We start from the raw sequence: 20,199 nt of genomic DNA on the forward strand, positions 1-20,199 counted from the left end.
TAATGACATTCGAGCAATCATTCCCTTTCCATTAGGCAATGTGCCGTGATTGACATTGCTAATGTAACGGTGTTAGAGGTTGTGGGTGTCAGTTTTTAGCCTAAGTTCACGAAATAAAGAAATAGGCACAACTTGCCTTTGGGCTTTTGCCCCGATTTGCAAAATAAAAAAATGATTTCTCCCTTTTTTTGAATAAGTGCAACTGTAAAGTTGGTATATATAAGCTGAGGTAAGAGGCTTACCCCCAACATTGGGGGTGCAAGAGAGCTTGACCCCCCCCCCTAAAAAAAACACTTTAAAAAGTGATTGTTGCTGAATGCAGTTTGCAGTTTCCAAACACTGGCACATTCACTTTAGTACACTCATAGTAGAAGCAAGCAGATGAAATAAGGAGTTTTTTTTTTTTTTTTTAAAGAGGAGAATAAAACAATAAAACTGCTTTCTGACAATGCAACTTCACAACTGAAAGCCAAATCCTCTTAGTGCACAGAAAAGGTTTCCAGTACTAGAATGTCAAAGAAAAATAATTTTTTTCTAGAGCATAGTGGAGGTTCTCTGTTTGTATATAGGTGCGTCTGTGTGAATTGGGGGGGGGGGGGGGTCCTAAAAAATGAAAAATAATTTGCAACAGATATTTCATGTTCATCACCAGGGTCAGACTTCTAGGAAAAGCACAAATTTCTCATTGCTTATCACTAACATATTACCCTCCTCCTCCAAACAAAGGGAGAAATGATGTTTTCTTTATAATCAAATCTTTTTGTGCAATTAACTTGTGTTTTGGTTGCAGTCACAGATATCGCATATCTTACCTTGTGTTATGGTGGCATCTTTCAATCAAATGGTGGGCAGTGCAGTCAAAATGCTCACAGGCGGGGATTGGGCGGGGCTTGCTACTGCGCATCTGGTGGGTTTATACACTTCAATTTTGCCATCTCCCTAGCCATAGGAGAAACACTTCCATGTGACTAGATTCAGTAGTTATCTTGCTATTACATGGGACATAGTGCCATTCTTGCTTTCAGTTTGTTCCATTGAGTCATTCATAGTCAAGTCACTCATCATCGACTATCCTGTAGCACAACTAAAAATCTAAAGTCAACCCCCTGCATATCCCATTAAGGAATTTCTGAATGAAACTGGAAATTCATCCCTGGTTTGGCACCTATGTGTCAAATGGACACAGCTAACCTGTAAATTGTTAATCTCCCAGGCCCATGCTTACACTTACTTACCAAAGGTATCAGAACTGGTCAAAGATTCGGGATGCATGGCTAAGCTTGAAAAGGTCCTTGTGGTTGTTAGCCTAGTAACATCTATGAACCTATATACCTATAAATCCTCCTAACTTATATGCACCAACGTTGCAGTCAACAGTACAGTTTGAGTAAGAGAAAACCCCGGTAGAGTGCATCAGTGGTTCATTCCATACTAGCTATTACAGGTTAAATCAACAGCAGCAAATCAAAATCACACTAAATCTGATCAATGTGGAGTGCACACTGCTGAGCTGTACTTAAGCCACCTTTCATTAACATCAACTGGGGGTAGGGGCGTGCATTATGTTTAAAGTGTTTACTTCACAGACACAAGATACAAAGTTTAATTTCCATAAAAGGGAACATGGCTAGGCTTAAAATGTCCCACAGTGGCAATTACCCTAATACTTACCTATGGTTTTGATTGCTGATTGTTTTTATCCTCCAAGTTAAAGACTAGGCAGAATTACTGTAATGTTTGCATTCAAACTACCAGCTCCCAGTCCATTTGCATGGGGTCATAGAGCTCAGATTACAGTATGCCTTCTGTAAAAACGGTAGCTGAATTCTATGCATCTATAACATGTGTGTATATAATTCTATCAGTGGTTTTGAGCTAAAACTCTTGGTAAACGAGGCTATGTATAACAAGGGGTGTAAGCAGATTTCAAAACTGCTCCAGTAATCTTTATTTGATATAGATTAAAACATGTATTGAGTGTTTTGAAGAATGTATGTATGGCCTTTTTCAGTATGGTTATGTTAAATTTAAAGAGGAGCTTCCAGATGAATTCTAACCACAGTCCATCTTGCCAAAAGTAAGATTTAATTCTCTGCATTTTGCATGATACTAACAAAGATATCTGGCATAACATGAAAAATGGCAAGACAAAACTGAGTAAAAGAATAATCAATTAGGAAATGTTTGCACTAAGAAAAAGTCATTTAGGCATGGCTCCATTTGATTTTATTATTTGAAAAGTGAAAAGTTAATTTCTACAATGGTGTTACACAGACGACAAGAGAGAAGTACCTAGTAGAAGGATTTGGTGATTAACTAGTAGGATCAGACAGATAACTACCAAATTGTATATTTTCATCAAGTAAAGTTACATATGTTACCAAGGATAATCTCCAATTAGGCAGCTAAAATGACAGTTAAAAGAAATTGTGTAAGACTCAGGCTAACGGATCAACTTATCCACACCTCCACCAGGGGCAATAATATCCTAGACCTAGTCATTACCAACATGAGTGACCAGTGTTCCACACCTGAAGTCAACTCCTCGTTGGTCAGATCGACCATAAGTTAATAACCATAGATATCCACATCCCGCCTCCACCCCCCATTAAAGAAATCACTGTAAAAAATTTCTCCAAAGCCAACTTCATGCTTCTTAAGACAGAAATAGCAAACTTCACGACAACCACGCAGATGGACAATACAGTTATGACTGCCGAATCTTATACAAATGCACTCTATACGCACTTACATGAGTGCATGGATCGTGCTATCCCTGACAGAACCAAGATGCTATCCTCCAAAAAATGGAAGCCAATCTTGTGGTCCCCTGCTATAAACAAACTCTACAACAGAAGGAAAAAAACTGTTGCAAAAGAGAGTAAAATCACATGAGTTGAGGAGCTCCCTAGTGAACCTCAGTAAGAAGCTGAGATCCCTCATAAAATCCTCCAAAGCCAGCTATGAAAACAAGATTGCCACTGACTCTAAGGAAACCCACAAAGCCTTCTATAGCTATGTCAAGACTCACAGTGGCAATACCCAGATATGCTCTGAGTTACAGCACAATGGCACAAAAATTATGGAACCAACTGATATCGCCAACATCCTGGCTGATAGGTGCAGTGCCAACTTTACCCCCCCTCCCTTCACCCCCTAAAGGGCCCATATCCATACCAGAAAAATGCAGTTCCCCCTGCAATAACAACTGAGCAGGTAAAAACTGTGCTCTCCAAAGCCAAGAACACAGCATCCATGGGACCAGAGAATATCCCAGGCTGTGTTCTACATGAACTTCAAAATGAACTGGCCCCCCACCTAAGAACCATGTTCAATCACAGCCTCACATCAGGCTTTGTACCCACTGAATGGTGCACAGCGACAGTTATACCACTCCACAAAGGGGGAGCCACCACGGACCCAGGGAACTATTATCCTATTAGCCTGATGAGCCTGGTTTGCAAGGTCATGGAATGTATCATCATGGAACACATAAACAAAGACATTGGTGACCTCCAAACTCTGGACCCCACCCAGTATGGGTTTTTGAAGGGAACATCATGCCTCCTGAACCTGATTGACTTCTTTGAAACAGTCACCAAAGCCGTAGATTAGGGTAAGACAGTTCACACAGCCTATCTTGGCCTCGCCAAGGCTTTCAACACCATCCCCCATTCTGGAATCATAGATAAACTCACTAAAGTGGGTATAAATCCATATCTCACAAGATGAGTTGCCAACTGGCTCACCACCAGAACCCACACTGTGAAAGTTGCAGACTCCAAGTCTGACTTCAAACCTGTGACAAGTGGAGTACCACAGAATTCAGTCTTGGGTCCTCTCATGTTTGGTATCTACTTCTCTGAAGTACAGGCTAACACAGAGGACACAGAGGGCCTCTGGCTGACGAAGTTCGCAGATGACTGCAATTTAGGTGCCAAAGTCGAGTCCCCAAACGACATGGACATTCTACAGAAGGGCATCACTGAGACTGATGCCTGGTGTCAGAGCCACGGCCTCAGGCTCAATGCCAAAAAGTGCATTGTCATCCCTTTTGGTAAAAACTCGGTACCCATGAACTACCACATAAGCAGCAGTCCACTTAATGCAGATGGTGTGATAAGAAAAATTGGGACTCAGGTGGACAGTAGTCTATCCTTTGACAATCACATCACCACAGTAGTCAGGAAATCCTTCTACATGGCACATCTCATCACGAAAGGGTTCTCATCCAGGAAAAAGATAGGTCATTGTTCCCCTCTACTAGGCTCTCATTAGACCCATTATTGAGTACAACGCCCCTTTTGGAATGTACCTCACAAGTCATCTGCAACAGCTGGAAAGGCCACAAAACTACCTCACAAAGAGGATTACAGGACTCAAACAGATGCCCTACACTGACCATCTCAAAAAAACTCCAGCATTACTCCGTAGCATATCGCCTACTCAGAGGTGATCTCTGCCTAGCATACAAAGCTATGTCAAACCCAGAACTGTTGGACATGCTACACCTAAAGAAATCCCAATCCCTCCAAGCTGCACTCTCCAGGGACCTAAACCTTGTCACCACAATAAACAGAACATGCTGGAGGGATAGATTACTGTCCCAGAGACTTCTCATACTCTGGACCAACTAACTATCTATGTCAAGCCGAGTTCCTCATTAGCACTCTTCAAAAAAAATCTTGATGAGTGGATGGGAAATAGGAAATTCACCCCAGAGATCACTTCTGTGGCTCTGCTCATCACGGCAGAGGAAAATAACCTTCTTGGATGGTGAAAGCCAGGGAACCTTGTTGGCTAGCCTAACATAACCCCTTGGGCCGATAGCCTAGTACCTACCTATGAACCTATGAACCTATGAACATAGCAATTTTTGCTACACTGCTTGACATGTAATAGAAATATGTTCAAGAAGCTTGGGATATGCTGGCATACAAACTGATTGTGACATTATGTCTTATTTATCTGTTCATACTGGTTTATACAGTTTAATTAGGTATTTGAGGTGCCATTCATTCTCCAAAGGAACATAATGTCAAAGACGGTTGGAGCTTTCATGATTTAAATGGCTAGACACTGATCTCGACTGAGGGCTCGGCATAACACTGAGTACGGCAACAGAGAGGCAGCCATTTTGTCTTGCTAAGATTTTTGAGATACTTATGAATCTCCGAGATGTCTCACTTTAAGGGATATGTTTAGACAAATACATACCAACAGGTATATTATGTTCAGTAATTAGTCTGATGATATATAGACTACTGCAGTATTCACAAGTGCAAAAAAAACACAAAAAATGTAAATGTTATAGAATTATGTAGATGCAATATGTATTCAATAACAGCCGTCACATTTAAATCAGATAGCTTTATCATCTAGGCTAATGTGGGCTTCATTTTGCCATGTAGTGAAGAGTGTTGTTTCTCATCGGTTATATGTGGGCATTGATGTTGCTCTGTGTGAAATGTTATGCAATGTCTGACCACAGAAAACTGATTTTTTATACAAGCCCTTTTTTGGCATGTGTATGATGTGTTGATTTATTTTTTGGCCAGATTAAAGGTTAGAAATGGGAGAATAGGACAAAGAAGAAAATGTCAAGCAAACAGAAGGTACAACACGTGGTGAGCAAATAATGAATGAGCAGGATGGAAGTGGTATTTGAGCATACATCTCAACTTCTTGCTCAGTAATCCTGGAGAAATCCAAACACAGCTGCAATTATTTATTGACATTAATCCTCAATGATTTGTCAAAATACTTCTTATAATGAGCACATCAAACAACAGAAGCCAATCATGTGTGCACTAGTCAAATACCTGAAAAGTTGAAAATTATTGGCATGAGCATTTTTTGAGGGGTAGCTGCCCTTTTTATTAAGGGAAGGGAACGTTAGGAAAGGAAATCGTGGAAATAAGAGGGGATAGCAGAGAAAGACAGACAAGACTGACAGGGTGTGGAGTAATGTAATGAAGGAGGGAGGAGAACATGATGATGAAGGAGACAGACAAACAGAGGGAAGGCAATGGTGTAGTAAAGACTGTATGACCTACAGGTGGTGTGCATGGTGTGCACAGACAGAAATGGAGGCAGTACTGGGTTGGGGGACATGACTGGGTGCTTGAAGATATAGTATCTGCCAGTTTATACCTAGTAGGATATGACTTTTCAGCCTGGGAACTGTAAACACTGGGCCCTGATTCAGATGGTGGAGTCAGTGCTGGTGATGGAATTTAATCAATGAGTCTCTGAAGCATGGTTTCCATATGACTGATTCAGGTATCCAGCCTCTTGTCTATTTTCTTCCCCATAAGCTCTGCCATTTCCTGATGGATAAATAGAAATGACATCTCTACTTGCACTGCTACTGGTGGGTATCACAGTCCCACTCTCCAGTGCAGGGCTACCCATTGCAGGTGGTACAGGTAGGATAGGAGATCTGGAAGCAAATGTGTTAGGCTGGTACCCATATGTGCTGGGGACCACTGGTGGTGGTGGTGTGGTGGGACTACTGCTGCTACGTATGGAATGATAAGAGGTTAGGTGGATGTTGCTGGGCTGCTGCATATAATAGTACAGAAATAAGAGGGAAAAAACAGCAATGTAAATGTATGAAAGAAAAAGGATTGGGAAAAAAAGAGGATGAAGAAGAGAAATACAAAAACAATGAATACTGCATTCTTAATGTAGCTACTGATACAATAAATCATAATACCCTTTTAATAGTAGGACTTACACAGGCAGGTCATCAACCTGTTTCTCTGATAATAACATATGGACAAATGCAGTCTGACATGCAAGAATGCTAACTGCGTGAGTTATTTATCAAGACAGGGCATCTGTGCTTGTGTCTAATGATTTGAGTTTTTACAATAATAAAACTAGGGTTCACTATCCCAGTCTTGAAGCCCACAATCTTGAAAATCATAATCACAAAACTATAATACCAAAAGACCAAAATGCTGAAGGCCCAATGTTAGCACTCATTCTTGGACCCATACTTGTATGGAGATTCGGTATTCAAGAATTTTAGATATTATGGTCTTCAGCATTTTGTTATTTCAATATTATAGTCTCTGGATTAAGATTATCAAGATTATGGATTTAAGGATTGTAATAGTAAACTGTACATATACATAATAAACATGCTGATTATACAATAAATATATCCAACACAGATGACAGACAAGAGACAGATATGCTATTATATATTGTGAAATGCCCAGCAAGCCTCTACTTATGGATATTACATAAATGCACATTGTAGCTGTGCACTGTTATTAGTAGGATGACAGATTGGAGCTTCGGTCCAAGTTCTGGGGCTGAAAGGTGTGGAATGAGTTATAGCCTGGTAGTGCAGGGGTGCTTTCTGCTGCCTTGAACCAGGTCTCTGTTACAGTACAAATGTTTATGTTCTCCATTTTAAGGAGTGCTTCAGGTGAGTGCATTTTGAGATTTAGACTTCTAGCACTTAGCAGCATGACCCTCATTGCATTTGTTTGTAGCTGTCACAGTGGTAATTTGGTCTTTGGAACACTGCCTAAAAAAGGCACTATAGGAGTGGCAAGAGCCTTGGCTGGTATCTGGAAGCCCAGGGGTGACAGATGCAGGCCATCTCTGGCAAAGTATCGAGGTCTGTCAATCATGTCATCCCAGGCAGACAGATAGTGGATCCCCTTAGAATGACAACAGAAACTTAGCCAATTGTTGAAATCAGTCATTTCCTGCTTTTACTGTGGTAACATTCTGGGTGATGGTATGATGCTGCTCAGAGCCTGGGCTACATAACCTGAGAGCTCCTCCATGTCTCTTTTCATGTAGTCCAGGGAGGTATGTCTTACTTCATTCACACCCAGATGTACAATGACAGAGTCATATTTGTACCTGCTGTTGAGGGACCTGAGTGCATGCATTATGTGGTGGATCCTGGCACCTGACAGGCAGCTGACTGTTACTTTCTCCTTATTCAACCTAGTGAGTGGGGCATTAGTGTACCTCACTATTGAGTCACCTATGACTTAGGGGCCTTAGTTGAGTGGCACACTGTTTAGGAGAGTTATGTGTCTCATGATTAGTGTTGGGTTGTGGTGGTCAAGTGCGTTTCTGCCTTGGAGGTCTCTGCTGTTTGGGTAGATTTTTATTGAGAGCCTCAGCAAAGGTGGGTGTGTGGTTTGTGTTTTTATGTGAAGACAGTGCTGGTGTGTGTTCTGGAGGGCTATGTGTTCCATGTGGTGTGGTGCAAGTGTTGACCTTTTCCTCTTGACCAGCTATTCCTGTCTTGGCTGGAGAGTGCATGGCTTCCAATTTGGATATATAAGTGCATCTCTCGCAAGTCTGAGTGTTGGGACATAAGAGGAGAGGGTTATTAGTGTATATGAGGCAGTTGCTACATTACCTCAGGATGTCCAAGTTCACCAGGTTAATAGGAGAAAGCACAGGGAATTGACCTTTAGACATGCCTGGAGGGGTGGGCATTAATAATAAGTCCTGAAGCTGTTTTCTTATAGAACGTTTAGTGCTGGTAGCACTTTTGTGTGCTACAATAATTGCTACAAGAAGTCTGGTAGAGTGCTAAACTAATAAGCTAGTAAAAGTGTTGGAGAGGAGAGAACTAGCAGATCTAAGGGAAAAAATTAAAGAGCAGAGTTCGGCACTGCTCAGAAGCCTACAAACAGTCCTGGATACAGCAGATTTGTATCTGGACTAGACTAGTTACAGGAAAGGCGGGAAAAGCACAAATGCGGGCTTTTAAACCAGAAAGTTGAAAGAGATGAAAAAACTGCCCAAACAGCCAATAAACTGCAATGTCTGGGCCAGAAACCACTCCTCTTGTGGTAGATATGCTACCTAGTGCTTACCTCACCCAGTGAGAAGCTAGAAGGCTTCCCTCCAACACAGAAAGGCTTGGGGGGCTCTGAAGCTTACCAACAGTCTTGGATACAGCAAATCAGTACCTGGACTAGACAAGTTTCAGGAAAGGCAGGAAACAAGCTTAGAATATGCTTTGTTTCCCAGAAAGCAGCTAAAACATCAGTAAAAACAATTCTAGTGCAGTGCAAGCTAGCACACTTGAGTGTGTAGCACTATTAAAGCAAATACGGTTTAAATAAATGCAATTTATTCAAAATGTATTTTGAACTAAATTCAATTGTTATTTTATTCAACTCTGAACAGTTAAAAAGTGCCAAAAAATATACTTATCAGCTGAGAAGCACACTCAGTCAGAATACAAGAATTTTTTTTTGTTAATAAAGTGCAAAGGGAGGAAGGAGGAGCAGAACATAATTTCAAGGTTAAGAATCAAAGTGGGTTGGCCTTCTCAAATGTTCTCTCTGTATCAGGTAGAATGAACACTAGACTGGGAGGAGTGTCCCAGATCAAATTTACAATAGGGGCAGGCAACTGCAAAACCACAAACTATAACAACACCACGGGAATAGGGTGGGTGGGAGGAAGAAACCAAGTTTCAGAAAGATCAGAAAACAGCAAACAATGTCAGCAAATATATAAAATAATTCAAGTCTGGCAAAAATTAAGACAATGCAGAACTCTGAAAAGTTAAAGTGCCAAGAAATTTACTTATCAGCGATATATTTCCAGATTGTTTGAGAAGCACTCTTCAGTCAGAACACGAGGAGATTCTAACAGTGTATGCAGGAATTTACAAACAGGGACTATTTTTAAATCAGCAAGCCTTGAAACAATCAGATAACACAAAAGCTAGTAGACCAGTCATACCAACTTTAAGAACACCACAGGAATAGGGGGGAACCAGTTTCAGAACAGATCAGAAAACATCAAACAATGTCAGCAAATATATAAAATAATTCAGCCAGGCAAAGATTAAGACAGTGCAGAATTCTGAAAATTTAAAGTGCCAAGAAATATACTTGTCAGCGATATATTTCCAGATCGTTTGAGAAGCACTCTTCAGTCGAACATGAGGAGATTCTAACAGTGTAACATTCTAACAGTGTAATATAAACCTATGATACTGTCTTGAAAGGTCAGTGCAATTGCACCACAAAGTGAGTGGTATATGTGGTAACCTGTTTCTATGGTTCTGCATTTTATATAGAGAAAAATGCAAAATGTCTCAAAATGAGGCTTTATCACCATTTTTTATGCTATAAAAAAAGTATCAGAACAATGCTTTAGCTAGACATGTGGAGATATGACTTGATTTTAATAAGTTTGTCTTTTTTGTATTGGAAAAAGTTAAATGGAACCCCACAGGTGGGAATTAGATTAATTTCTTACAGAGGAAGGAGTTGCTTTGGCAAATAACTTGGAATGATGACCAACCTCCAGGCTTTAATGACATTATTTCTATAGTGTTTACGTTGAAATAAATATTAAGTAGCTGTATTTAAATAACATATCATGTGACTGTTCACTATATAAGGATGTATGCCTTGCTGCATTTATTCATTCAAGTGCTCAAGCTTGTTAGTTAAGCATTACTGTGTTGGACTGATTTTGCCCGGTGCTTTATTCAGCAAAAATAAATAAATAAATAAAGTAAATTCTGTTGGTCTTACTACTGCACAAAGAATACATTTTATTACTGATGAAATATCCTCAAGGCAGAAGTCCATGAGATGCCCATTGTGTTCTCAGTTTGTGTTTGGAATGTCTCCATAGCAAGTATAATGGGGCCTATAAATACTGTGGCATCCATGATTAAAAGAAGGCCATGGATCCCCCCGTTCCCATATGTGGGCCATACAAACTCATCAAAATCTGTATTATATCTTTGCCACTCTAAACCTATTCAATATTTTCTACTCAGCAAGGTTCAGATGAGTTAGCTTTCACCAATATCTTCTCGCTGATTAGTGAATGCTGCTTGCCACACCTGGTTTTGGAGCAGCTGAGATGAGCAGCTCAGAATGGGAAACAGCTATGCTGGTAGTGAAAGCAAGTACCTTTGTGAACTGCAAAGTGGAAAAAGGCACAAATTAATTTTTTAAAATACTTGTGTGTATAGCACACCTGCCCATCAAAAAGAGACTATGAATTATATAACAAGCAGGAAGACCCTTTATTATCTGAACATCATTACAGATTTTTTTCACATATTCCTCATTTACTTTTCATTACTGCCTCAGTTACATAAGTTTTTCTCAAATTGTTTCTATTGTCTTAAGCATAGATGTCGCCTCTGAATTATGCCAAAGTTGTGCTTCTTTGCAGCCTGTACATGTACTTGTTGGGCTTATGTGTACTGATTATGAATCCCACCTATTAGTCATTTTACTGTCTTAAATGAATCTACAGGAATTACATAAGTAACATAAAAATGGTTCTCTTCTCTTGTTAGATATTTCAGCTTTCTTACTCTAATAGAAAATTCCACTGTAGCAGGCTCTTCAAATAAATTTTATTTTTTTTGTAGAACTGTATAACATCTCTCACTGGATTTAAAATTGTTTGGTTACTAATTAAAACTTCCCATTAGTCAGAATTAATTGATTTACTAGGTGGTGCTTCAACATAAACATTATACACACTCTTATAAATTCACAGTTAGGTTGGAGAATTGTAATCATATTACTTTTAATAAAGTTACAGATTATGATCCTGATTCCAAAAGACTTTCCTTCAGTGTTTATAGGCTCATAATAGGCCAGCAATTACCAGGGTCTTTACAAGCATAGCCAAGCAATCCAACCTAGTTTTGTACCAGAGTTCCTTGGATGGGCAGGTATACTATACAACAGAAGGAAGAAACTGTTGCAGAAAAGAGGAAACTCCCAGGATGCAAAAAACTCCCTCACCAGCCTCACTGAGAAGCTGAGATCCTTCATAAAATCCTCAAAAGCTAGTTATGAAAATAACATTGCCAAAGATTCCAAAGACAACCACAAGGCATTCTATAGTTATGTCAACAATCTAAATGGCAATGCTCAGATCTGCTCTGAGCTACAACTGAATGGCATTAAATATACTGATCCCAAGGATATTGCCAATATACTGGCAGATCGATTTAGTGCCAACTTCACCCCCCTCTCACCCCCTAAAGGGCCCATCTCAATACCAAAGGATTGCCAAATTCTGCTAATCATGGCCACACAGGTAGAAACTGCACTCTCCAAATCTAAGAATACAACATCCATGGGATCAGATGACATGCCAGGCTGTGTACTACATGAACTACAAAATGAACTGGCACCTCACCTAAGTGTCATGTTTAATCATAGCGTCACCTCAGGCTTCTTGCCCACTGTGTAGCGCACAGCTACAGTTATAACGCTCCACAAGGGAGGATCCACCTTGGATCCCGGGAACTACTGTCCCATCAGTCTGACAAGTCTGATCTGCAAGGGCATGGAACGCATTATCATGGAACTTATAAACAAAAACATTGGCAACCTTCAAACACTGGACCCCACCCAGTTTGGGTTTGTGAAGGGCCGATCTTGTCTCTTGAATCTGATTGACTTCTTCGAATCAGTCTCCAGAGCTGTGGACGAGGGTAAGGGGGTCCACACAGCCTATCTGGACCTTGCCAAGGCCTTTGACACCATCCCCCACTCTGGAATCATAGATAAACTTATTAAGCTGGGCATAAATCCCTACATCACTCGATGGGTTGCCAACTGGCTTACTGACAGAACCCAGACTGTAAAAGTAGCCAACTCCAAATCCAGCTCCAGACAAGTGACAAGTGGAGTACCTCAGGGTTCAGTCCTGGGAACACTCTTGTTTGACATCTACTTCTCTGAAGTACAGGCCAACACTAAGGGACTCTGGCTAACAAAGTTCGCAGATGACTGCAAACTGGCAGCCATTATTGAATCCCCAAATTATGTGGATATTCTACAAAAGGGCCTTACAGAAACAGATACCTGATGCCAGAGCCATGGGCTCAAGCGTAATGCCAAGAAATGTGTAGTTATCCCCTTTGGAAAAAAAAACATGTACCCATGAATTACCACATAGATGGCAGGACACTAAACATCGAAAGTGTGATGAGAGACTTAGGGACACAGGTAGACAGTGGTCTCACTTTCGATAACCACATCGCCACAACAGTCAGGAAATCCTTCTATGTGGCACACCTCATCACTAAGGGCTTTTCATCCAGAAAAAAGGAGGTTATTGTCCCACTGTACTCATCCCTCATTAGACCCATTATAGAGTATAATGCCCCATTTGGTATGTACCTCACAAGACATCTGCAACAGCTGGAAAGGCCACAGAAATACCTCACTAAAAGAATCACAGGCCTAAAGCAGATGCCATATGCTGACCGTCTAAGAAAACTCCAGCTATACCCTGTGGCATATCATCTACTCAGAGGTGATCTCTGCTTAACATACAAGACCATGTCAAACCCTGAGCTGTTGGATATGCTCCACTTAAAGAAATCCCAATCCCTCAGAGCCACATGCTCCAGGGATCTAAACCTTGTCATCACAATGAATAAAACATGCTGTAAGGATAGGTTCCTGACCCAGAGACTCCCCATACTCTGGAATAGACTGCCCATACATGTCAAGCAGAGCGCCTCATTGGCCCTCTTCAAGGAGAACCTTGATGATTGGATGAGAGATAGAAAATTCATCCCGGGGATCATGTCAGTCGCCCTGCTAGACAGGGGTCCAGAGAAGTAAATATTGTGGGAAGAAATATCCAGGGAATTGTTATGGTAGGCTTGCATAGGCCCTAGGGCCGATATCCTAGTACCAACCTATGAACCTATGAATATATCGGCATGACAATAGAATTTCATGAAGTGGAAGTGAACCAACAACCATCCTAACAGTCTCTGTACATATAGAATTAACATGATTATCCACTTGTCCATCTATACAGGAAGAGGCATGCAGAAGTGCATGTCTAACATTACACAGTCATACTATTTTTGTTTTAACTTTATTTCATATTTTCAACTAAGCAGCATAACCGCAAAATTAAATATGTAAAGCTCCATCAACTTTAACACCATAACAGGCATGGGTGTGAAGCACAAGTAAATAGATAATTGATATAAAACTACATGGACTCGATATGAAATGCTTTACTGGTAACTGCACAGTCAAACTATTAATCTGTTACTATGCCAGTAGTGACAACTGATGACTGTCCAGATGTTGGCTGCTAACATGGTACACATAAAAAAAGGAATGAAACTACATTGCTCCTTTCCATTAAACTTTTTGCACCGCCCCTAAACTTATATATGCCACGTCTGCGATCATCATACGTCACAGAAAAGAGAATATCCTGAGAAATTACCATCTCAGGCTTAGTGCATGTAAGTCAGTTTCTTTGTCCATTCAGTCACCGTTGTTTCAGAATGCACTCTAGCCCCTACGTTTCCAATGGTTACCAGAGATTCCAACCTGCCTAGCAAGTATTATTTATTTTTATTTTTATTTATTTATTTTCCATTTGTTTACCAGGTTAGTCTGACTGGACACAAGGTGACCATTTTCAGTTCATGCCCGTGGAGAAAAGCTCCAGGTACATAGTAAAAAAAATATAAAGAAAATAATAAAAGTAATAAAAAATATATAAACATAGCTATTTTGTACAAAGAGCATAGAACATATAAAAGGAGTAAAATCAGAGTTTTACAAATGATGCAGCATACACTGGTTAGAATATTGAGAAACAAATTAAACAAGATATTATACAACAAATATACAATTGCTTGAACATAAATTCAAAAAGAAGTTTCCATAGACAAACAGGGTCATAAACTAGAAATCATAACTATAAAGGTGGCCTACAATACCTGGTTCAAAGTACTATGCACTAAGTGAAACTACACAGTGCACCTGTGATCTAGGGATGTTTAAAGTCAGGAACAGGTGAAATTAGTCTGGTTCTGTACAGGAACATATCCAAGTTTTTAATAGGAGATCTTTTAGGAGGGATTTGAAAGTATGTTTACTATTTAGTCATCTAATGTCAGGGGGTAGAGAGTTCCAAGCCTTAGCAACTGCATATGAATAAAGAGATTGGTCTGAGCTATGTAAGCAATTGGTAACAGTCAGTAGGGCAGGATTGGAAGATCTTAGTTGACACGCAGTATTATGGATGGTGAGCAGACCAGAGAGGGCTGGTATTTTATTTGGTTGGTATAGCAATTGATGGGCCAGGAGAAGTTGATTGTATTTAGTAGGTTAGGGAGTTCTAACCATCCTAGTTGTCTTAGGGAGAGGCAATGGTGAGAACGAAACTTAGCACTGGTTGAAAATTTTGAGATTTTATTGTAGCAAGTCGATAGTTTCAGAAGGTCAGATTTGTTTAGGTTAGTTAGAACTGGGGAAGCATATAGTAAGGTGAAGAGTAGATGGGTACAAGAGATAGTGATTCGGGATTCCTGTGTGAGGAAGCTCTTGCAGCGGTAGAGTGAACCTATTTTTTTATGAACTTTGGCAATTGTTAGTGCTATATGTTTATCGAATTTTAGGTTTTGGTCAATAGTTACACCTAGTAGCTTGGCTTGAGTTACTGTTGTGATAAGAGTATTATTGGAAGATGTTATTGAAAATGGTGAGGTTGTGGTGAAAGTTTTGGATGGGTGGAAGATCATGAGTTGGGTCTTAGAAGGGTAGCTGAGGGGAGGTTACTAGTAAAGATGGAAAATAGTAAGGGACCAAGAATGGATCCTTGCAGAACACCTTATCCCACTGGGAGGAGAGGGGACAGAGAGTTATGCCATTTAACAGCTTGTTGCCGGAGGGACAAATCATTTTTAAGCAACAGTAGAGAAGATTTATCCAGATTGAGCTCAGAGAGAGTCAATAGTAATTTGCAGTGGGATACCATGTCAAATGCCTTTGACAGGTCTAGGAAGACAACAGATACTAAGTTACCGAGATTTCTTTGTTGGTTGACATGGTCAGCAAAGGATATAAGGCCAGAGGTGGTACTATGGTTTGGCCGAAATCCATGTTAGGAATTTACTAGCAGATTATATTGAAGAAGATTATTCAGTGGTTGGGTGTGTACATATTTTTCTAAGATTTTTGATAGGGGAGATAGTATAGCTATGGGGAAATAATTACCAAGATCTGTGAAGGAACCACCTTTGTGCAGGGGGATGACATAAGACATTTTCCAGAGAGAGGGGACAGTGTGTTCAACTATGGGTCCATTTATGAGTATGGAAATAGGGTAGGTGATGGCAGAGGCAGCAATCCTGAGGTAATCAGCAGGGGGGTTATCAGCAGTGAGAGTGGTGGGTTTCAGTTTGGCAAGGTGTTTCCGAATTAGGTCAGTTGGAACTGGTTTAAGAGAGAATTGGGAGTTGGTCTTATGGTGACAGTTTTGTATTTTGGGGGTATTTGTAGTAGTAGTGGGGAAATTGTTGAATAACGTTTGGATGGAGGAGGTGAAATAGTCATTAAACTGGGTGGCAATATCATTGTTATCACTTTCAATGTTAAGTTTTGGGGAGGTGATTTTTCCTTGTTGGAGAATGTGGTTGATTGAGGACCAGAACTATTGTGGATTGTTGTAGTGCATTTTTTGTAGCTGGATATAATAACTTTTTTGTTATTATGTATTTGTTTTCTTGCTTTGTTTCTGAGCTCTAGGAAGTATTGTCAATGTGTACTTGTTTGGTAGGTACACCAGGTTGTCCAAGCTATGTCTCATTGTTTGAGTAGAGATCGTGTGTCCTTTGAGAAACAGGGGGTTAGGTTAGTTTTACTATGGATTATACATTGTGGGGCCATAAGATTAAGGATACTTAAGAAGGTAGTATTAAAGTACTCCATGGCTTCATCTAATGTTAGAGTTTTAAGAGGTGACCAATTTAGTTTTTTAAGGTGTTGATGAATTGGTCTGGTAGGGAATTTTTGGAACTACGGATAGAAAGTAGAAGGGGGGGTTTATGGGTTTTGTGTGCTGTCTTAGGATGAATGTGGGTAGGTGATCACTGAGGGCATTGGGGAACATACCAGATGTATTGGCAGATGAGGGCTTGTTGGTTAGGATCCAGTCTAACATGGATTCCTTTTTGGTGGATTTGTCTATATGGGTGGGGGTTTGGATAAGCTTTCTGAAGTTAAATAGGTTTAAGTGGTACTTCAGAAGGGATGCCATGATAGCAGCCAAATCAATGTTGATGTTCCACAGGATAAGTGTCTCCTGAGGGAGGGCAATGGAAGTCCAATGTAAAATGGATTCTAGGGTGGCAATATTGTTGCCTGGTGGTAAGTAGAACCTATAATGTTGAGTTGTTTCTGCTGGTTTAATTTTTTATTTACAAACAGGGTTTCTGCATAGCCGAAAGTGGGATATAGCTTTACGTATTTGTTGGAAAGTAAGGTTGTGCCTGTAGAGTAGGGCAATGCTCTTGCCTCTTTTAGCTATATGATCACATCTAAGGATATTGTAGCCAGAAGTGGCTATGGTGGTAAGTTTGATGTGGGGCTTGAACCAGGTCTTGGTTAGGAGTACAATGTCAGGGTCACAGAAGGATATAGAGGCATGTAGCTCTTCAGTTTTATTCATGATTCTGCAGATGTTTAAACTGAGTATTAAGAGGTCAGAGGGTTTCTACAAGCAGGGGATATTAGGTCCATGTAGGTTTGTAGCGGAGTATAGTAGTGGAGGGGCCTGGGTTAGGGTGGATGTCGCCACTGAGTGCAAGTTGGTTAGTAGCAGTGGTCAGTGTGTGTGTAGGTGACTGGCGATCATATTGTGTATGAGTAAACTGGGTAGTTTTCTATAATTAGTTTCTTTGTAGGTGAGCTTGATGTGCCCAAAGGGGTGTGATTGAAGATGGTAGGTGAAATGTATATGCGATTATGGTGGTGAGTGTGTGAAAAGGTTAGCATGGGAGAGTTTAGGTGATTGTGGTCAGTGATAGTGGAGTGGTAGGAAGTTAAATAGTAGCCTAGGGAGAGGAGAACTGCTAAGAAAATAGGAAGTGCAAGCATGGTGAGAGTTGAAGGGCGTGGTGGTAGTATATGTGGAGTTAAGTTTTCTGGTTTGGGAGTTATTAGGATGAGAAAGGATAGTATGATGTGCAGAGCACCACAGAACAATTTAATGTGCAGGTGGTGAAAGGAAAAAGAGGGGGGAGTGGTTGGAGTATGATGCAATAAGTTGGTGGGAGGAGTTAGGGAAGCCAGGTGATTGTGGCTATGAATACATTTGGGTATAAGGGGGCAGGTGGAATAAGGGGGCAGGGTGGGGAGCAAAGTGAGCCTGAGCGATAGCATGGGTAAATGGAGCAGGTTGAATCAACTCCACAAGGTAATGAACTCAGCAAAGAACTGGAACAATGAGCTAGAGTAGGTAAGGTACTGGTTAAATTTAACTGTGACTGGCAACACCACTGCGACTTTTATTGGCAGTAGCTAACAGTAAATCAGGTGAAAAGTCAGGATCGACTGTTAATTAAAGAATGCTGTTAATTTTAAGTCCGTTGCAAAGAAAAGGGGATGGTCTATCGTCCATGCATACTACTCACTCAGAACAACAAGTAAGATACTTTAAAGAAAAAAACACCTACAGGTTTTAATAACTAGTGCAGCTCTGAAGTGGAAGATGGTGAGGCAGGTAATAGATTGCCGCAGCTTCAGATCGCAGAGTACAGTCCTGAGAGAGAGACAAATGCAGCAGGTATATTTAAACACTGTAAAAGAGTGCAGAGATATAGGCATTAGGGTGAGGTGAGTAGAACCTCTGCAAATGGGGAGTGGGCAGTATTAAGCAGAGCAGGAAATACTAGGTAACAAATACACAGACTTAGGCTAGTCATACACTGGCAGAAATAAAAACAGTATTTAGCCCTTTATCAATGGTACATTATGGAATTTTTAAAACACACCAATGTAGTCCCAGCTACAGAGTAGTTCACCAGAAATGCCTAGCACTAGTTAGATAATGCATTCGATAGTGATTACATTTCTTAGTATCTAGTTCAATAGTATTTCAGCATCATATAGCTCTGTTATAAATGTAAACAATGCATATCTTCCCCTACAAGCATCAGTTAGAGATGGTAACTTTTTGGCAAAATTCTGAACTTATTTTAGGTCAAAATGGTTCACAAAAACATTACAGCAGCTTTACAGTAGCAGAAATATCAGGCAAAAAGTTAATACAACACTAGCAGTCTTCTGCAGGGTCACTGCATAAACAGTACACAAGTAGTTTCTGTTACATGTCAAAAACTAGATGTTATTGCAGTTATATATTGCAGCTATATGTTGCTGACTCTATTGTATATCCTGTATCTATCTTAATCAACCTCTCCATTCAGGAATCTACTATACCGGAAATATGGAAATACTTCTATACCACTCCTCTTCACAAAGGTGGCAACTCTGTTGAACCCTCTTACTATAGACCAATCACTATTCTCTCACTGCTCTCTAAGAAACTTAAAAAATGCATACATACTCAACTACTGTCCTGTCTCATTCACAAAAATCTCCTCACCCTTTCACAACATGGTTTCCGCCCTAAACACAGTACCTCAACTGCCTTACTATTCTTTACTCAAAATGTTGCAGATGCCAGGAACAACAACCTCATCTCCTGTCTATTCCTTGATCTCTCTAAAGCCTTCGATACTGCATCTCATCTCATCCTTCTTAACAAACTCTCAGATCCAAACCTCTCTCCTTCTACTCTTGGCTGGTTCCAATCCTACCTTACTGGCAGAAAACAAGTTGTTAGATGGCAGCAGGCTTTCTCACCCTTCCTTGCTGTTCAAACAGGAGTACCCCAAGGCTCCATACTTGGACCGCTCCTTTTCAACATTTTTACCAACAACCTACATTCATCCTACAGTCTCTCATCTGTAATACAATAAGCAGATGACTCTACTCTCTTATCTGTTTCCAATGCTGTCTCTGAGCTAAACACATTCTAACACAGAATTCCTTTATCTCTGTTGAAAAATGGGTCAGAAATAATTAACTAATCCTTAACCAAAAACTCAACTCCTTCTCTTCCTACCTCAGACACTCTCTCACCTTAAATTCAATGTTTCTCTTTCCTCCCTAAATGCCACCACTATCTCCCCTGCCTCACACATCAAACTCCTTGGGGTAATAATTGATGACCGACTAAATTTTGACTTGCACATACAACAGGCCATCAAAAAAAACATCAAAAACTTGGACTACTTTATAAGAATAAAAAAATCTTCACTAGTGCTACTAAATACACACTTATGCAGGCATTTCTCTTACCTAGTCTTCTATATGCTTCCCC

Source organism: Protopterus annectens, chromosome 4.part0, assembly GCF_019279795.1.
Source record: "Protopterus annectens isolate FY-2018-M chromosome 4.part0, PAN1.0, whole genome shotgun sequence".
Classification (NCBI taxonomy): domain Eukaryota; kingdom Metazoa; phylum Chordata; order Ceratodontiformes; family Protopteridae; genus Protopterus; species Protopterus annectens.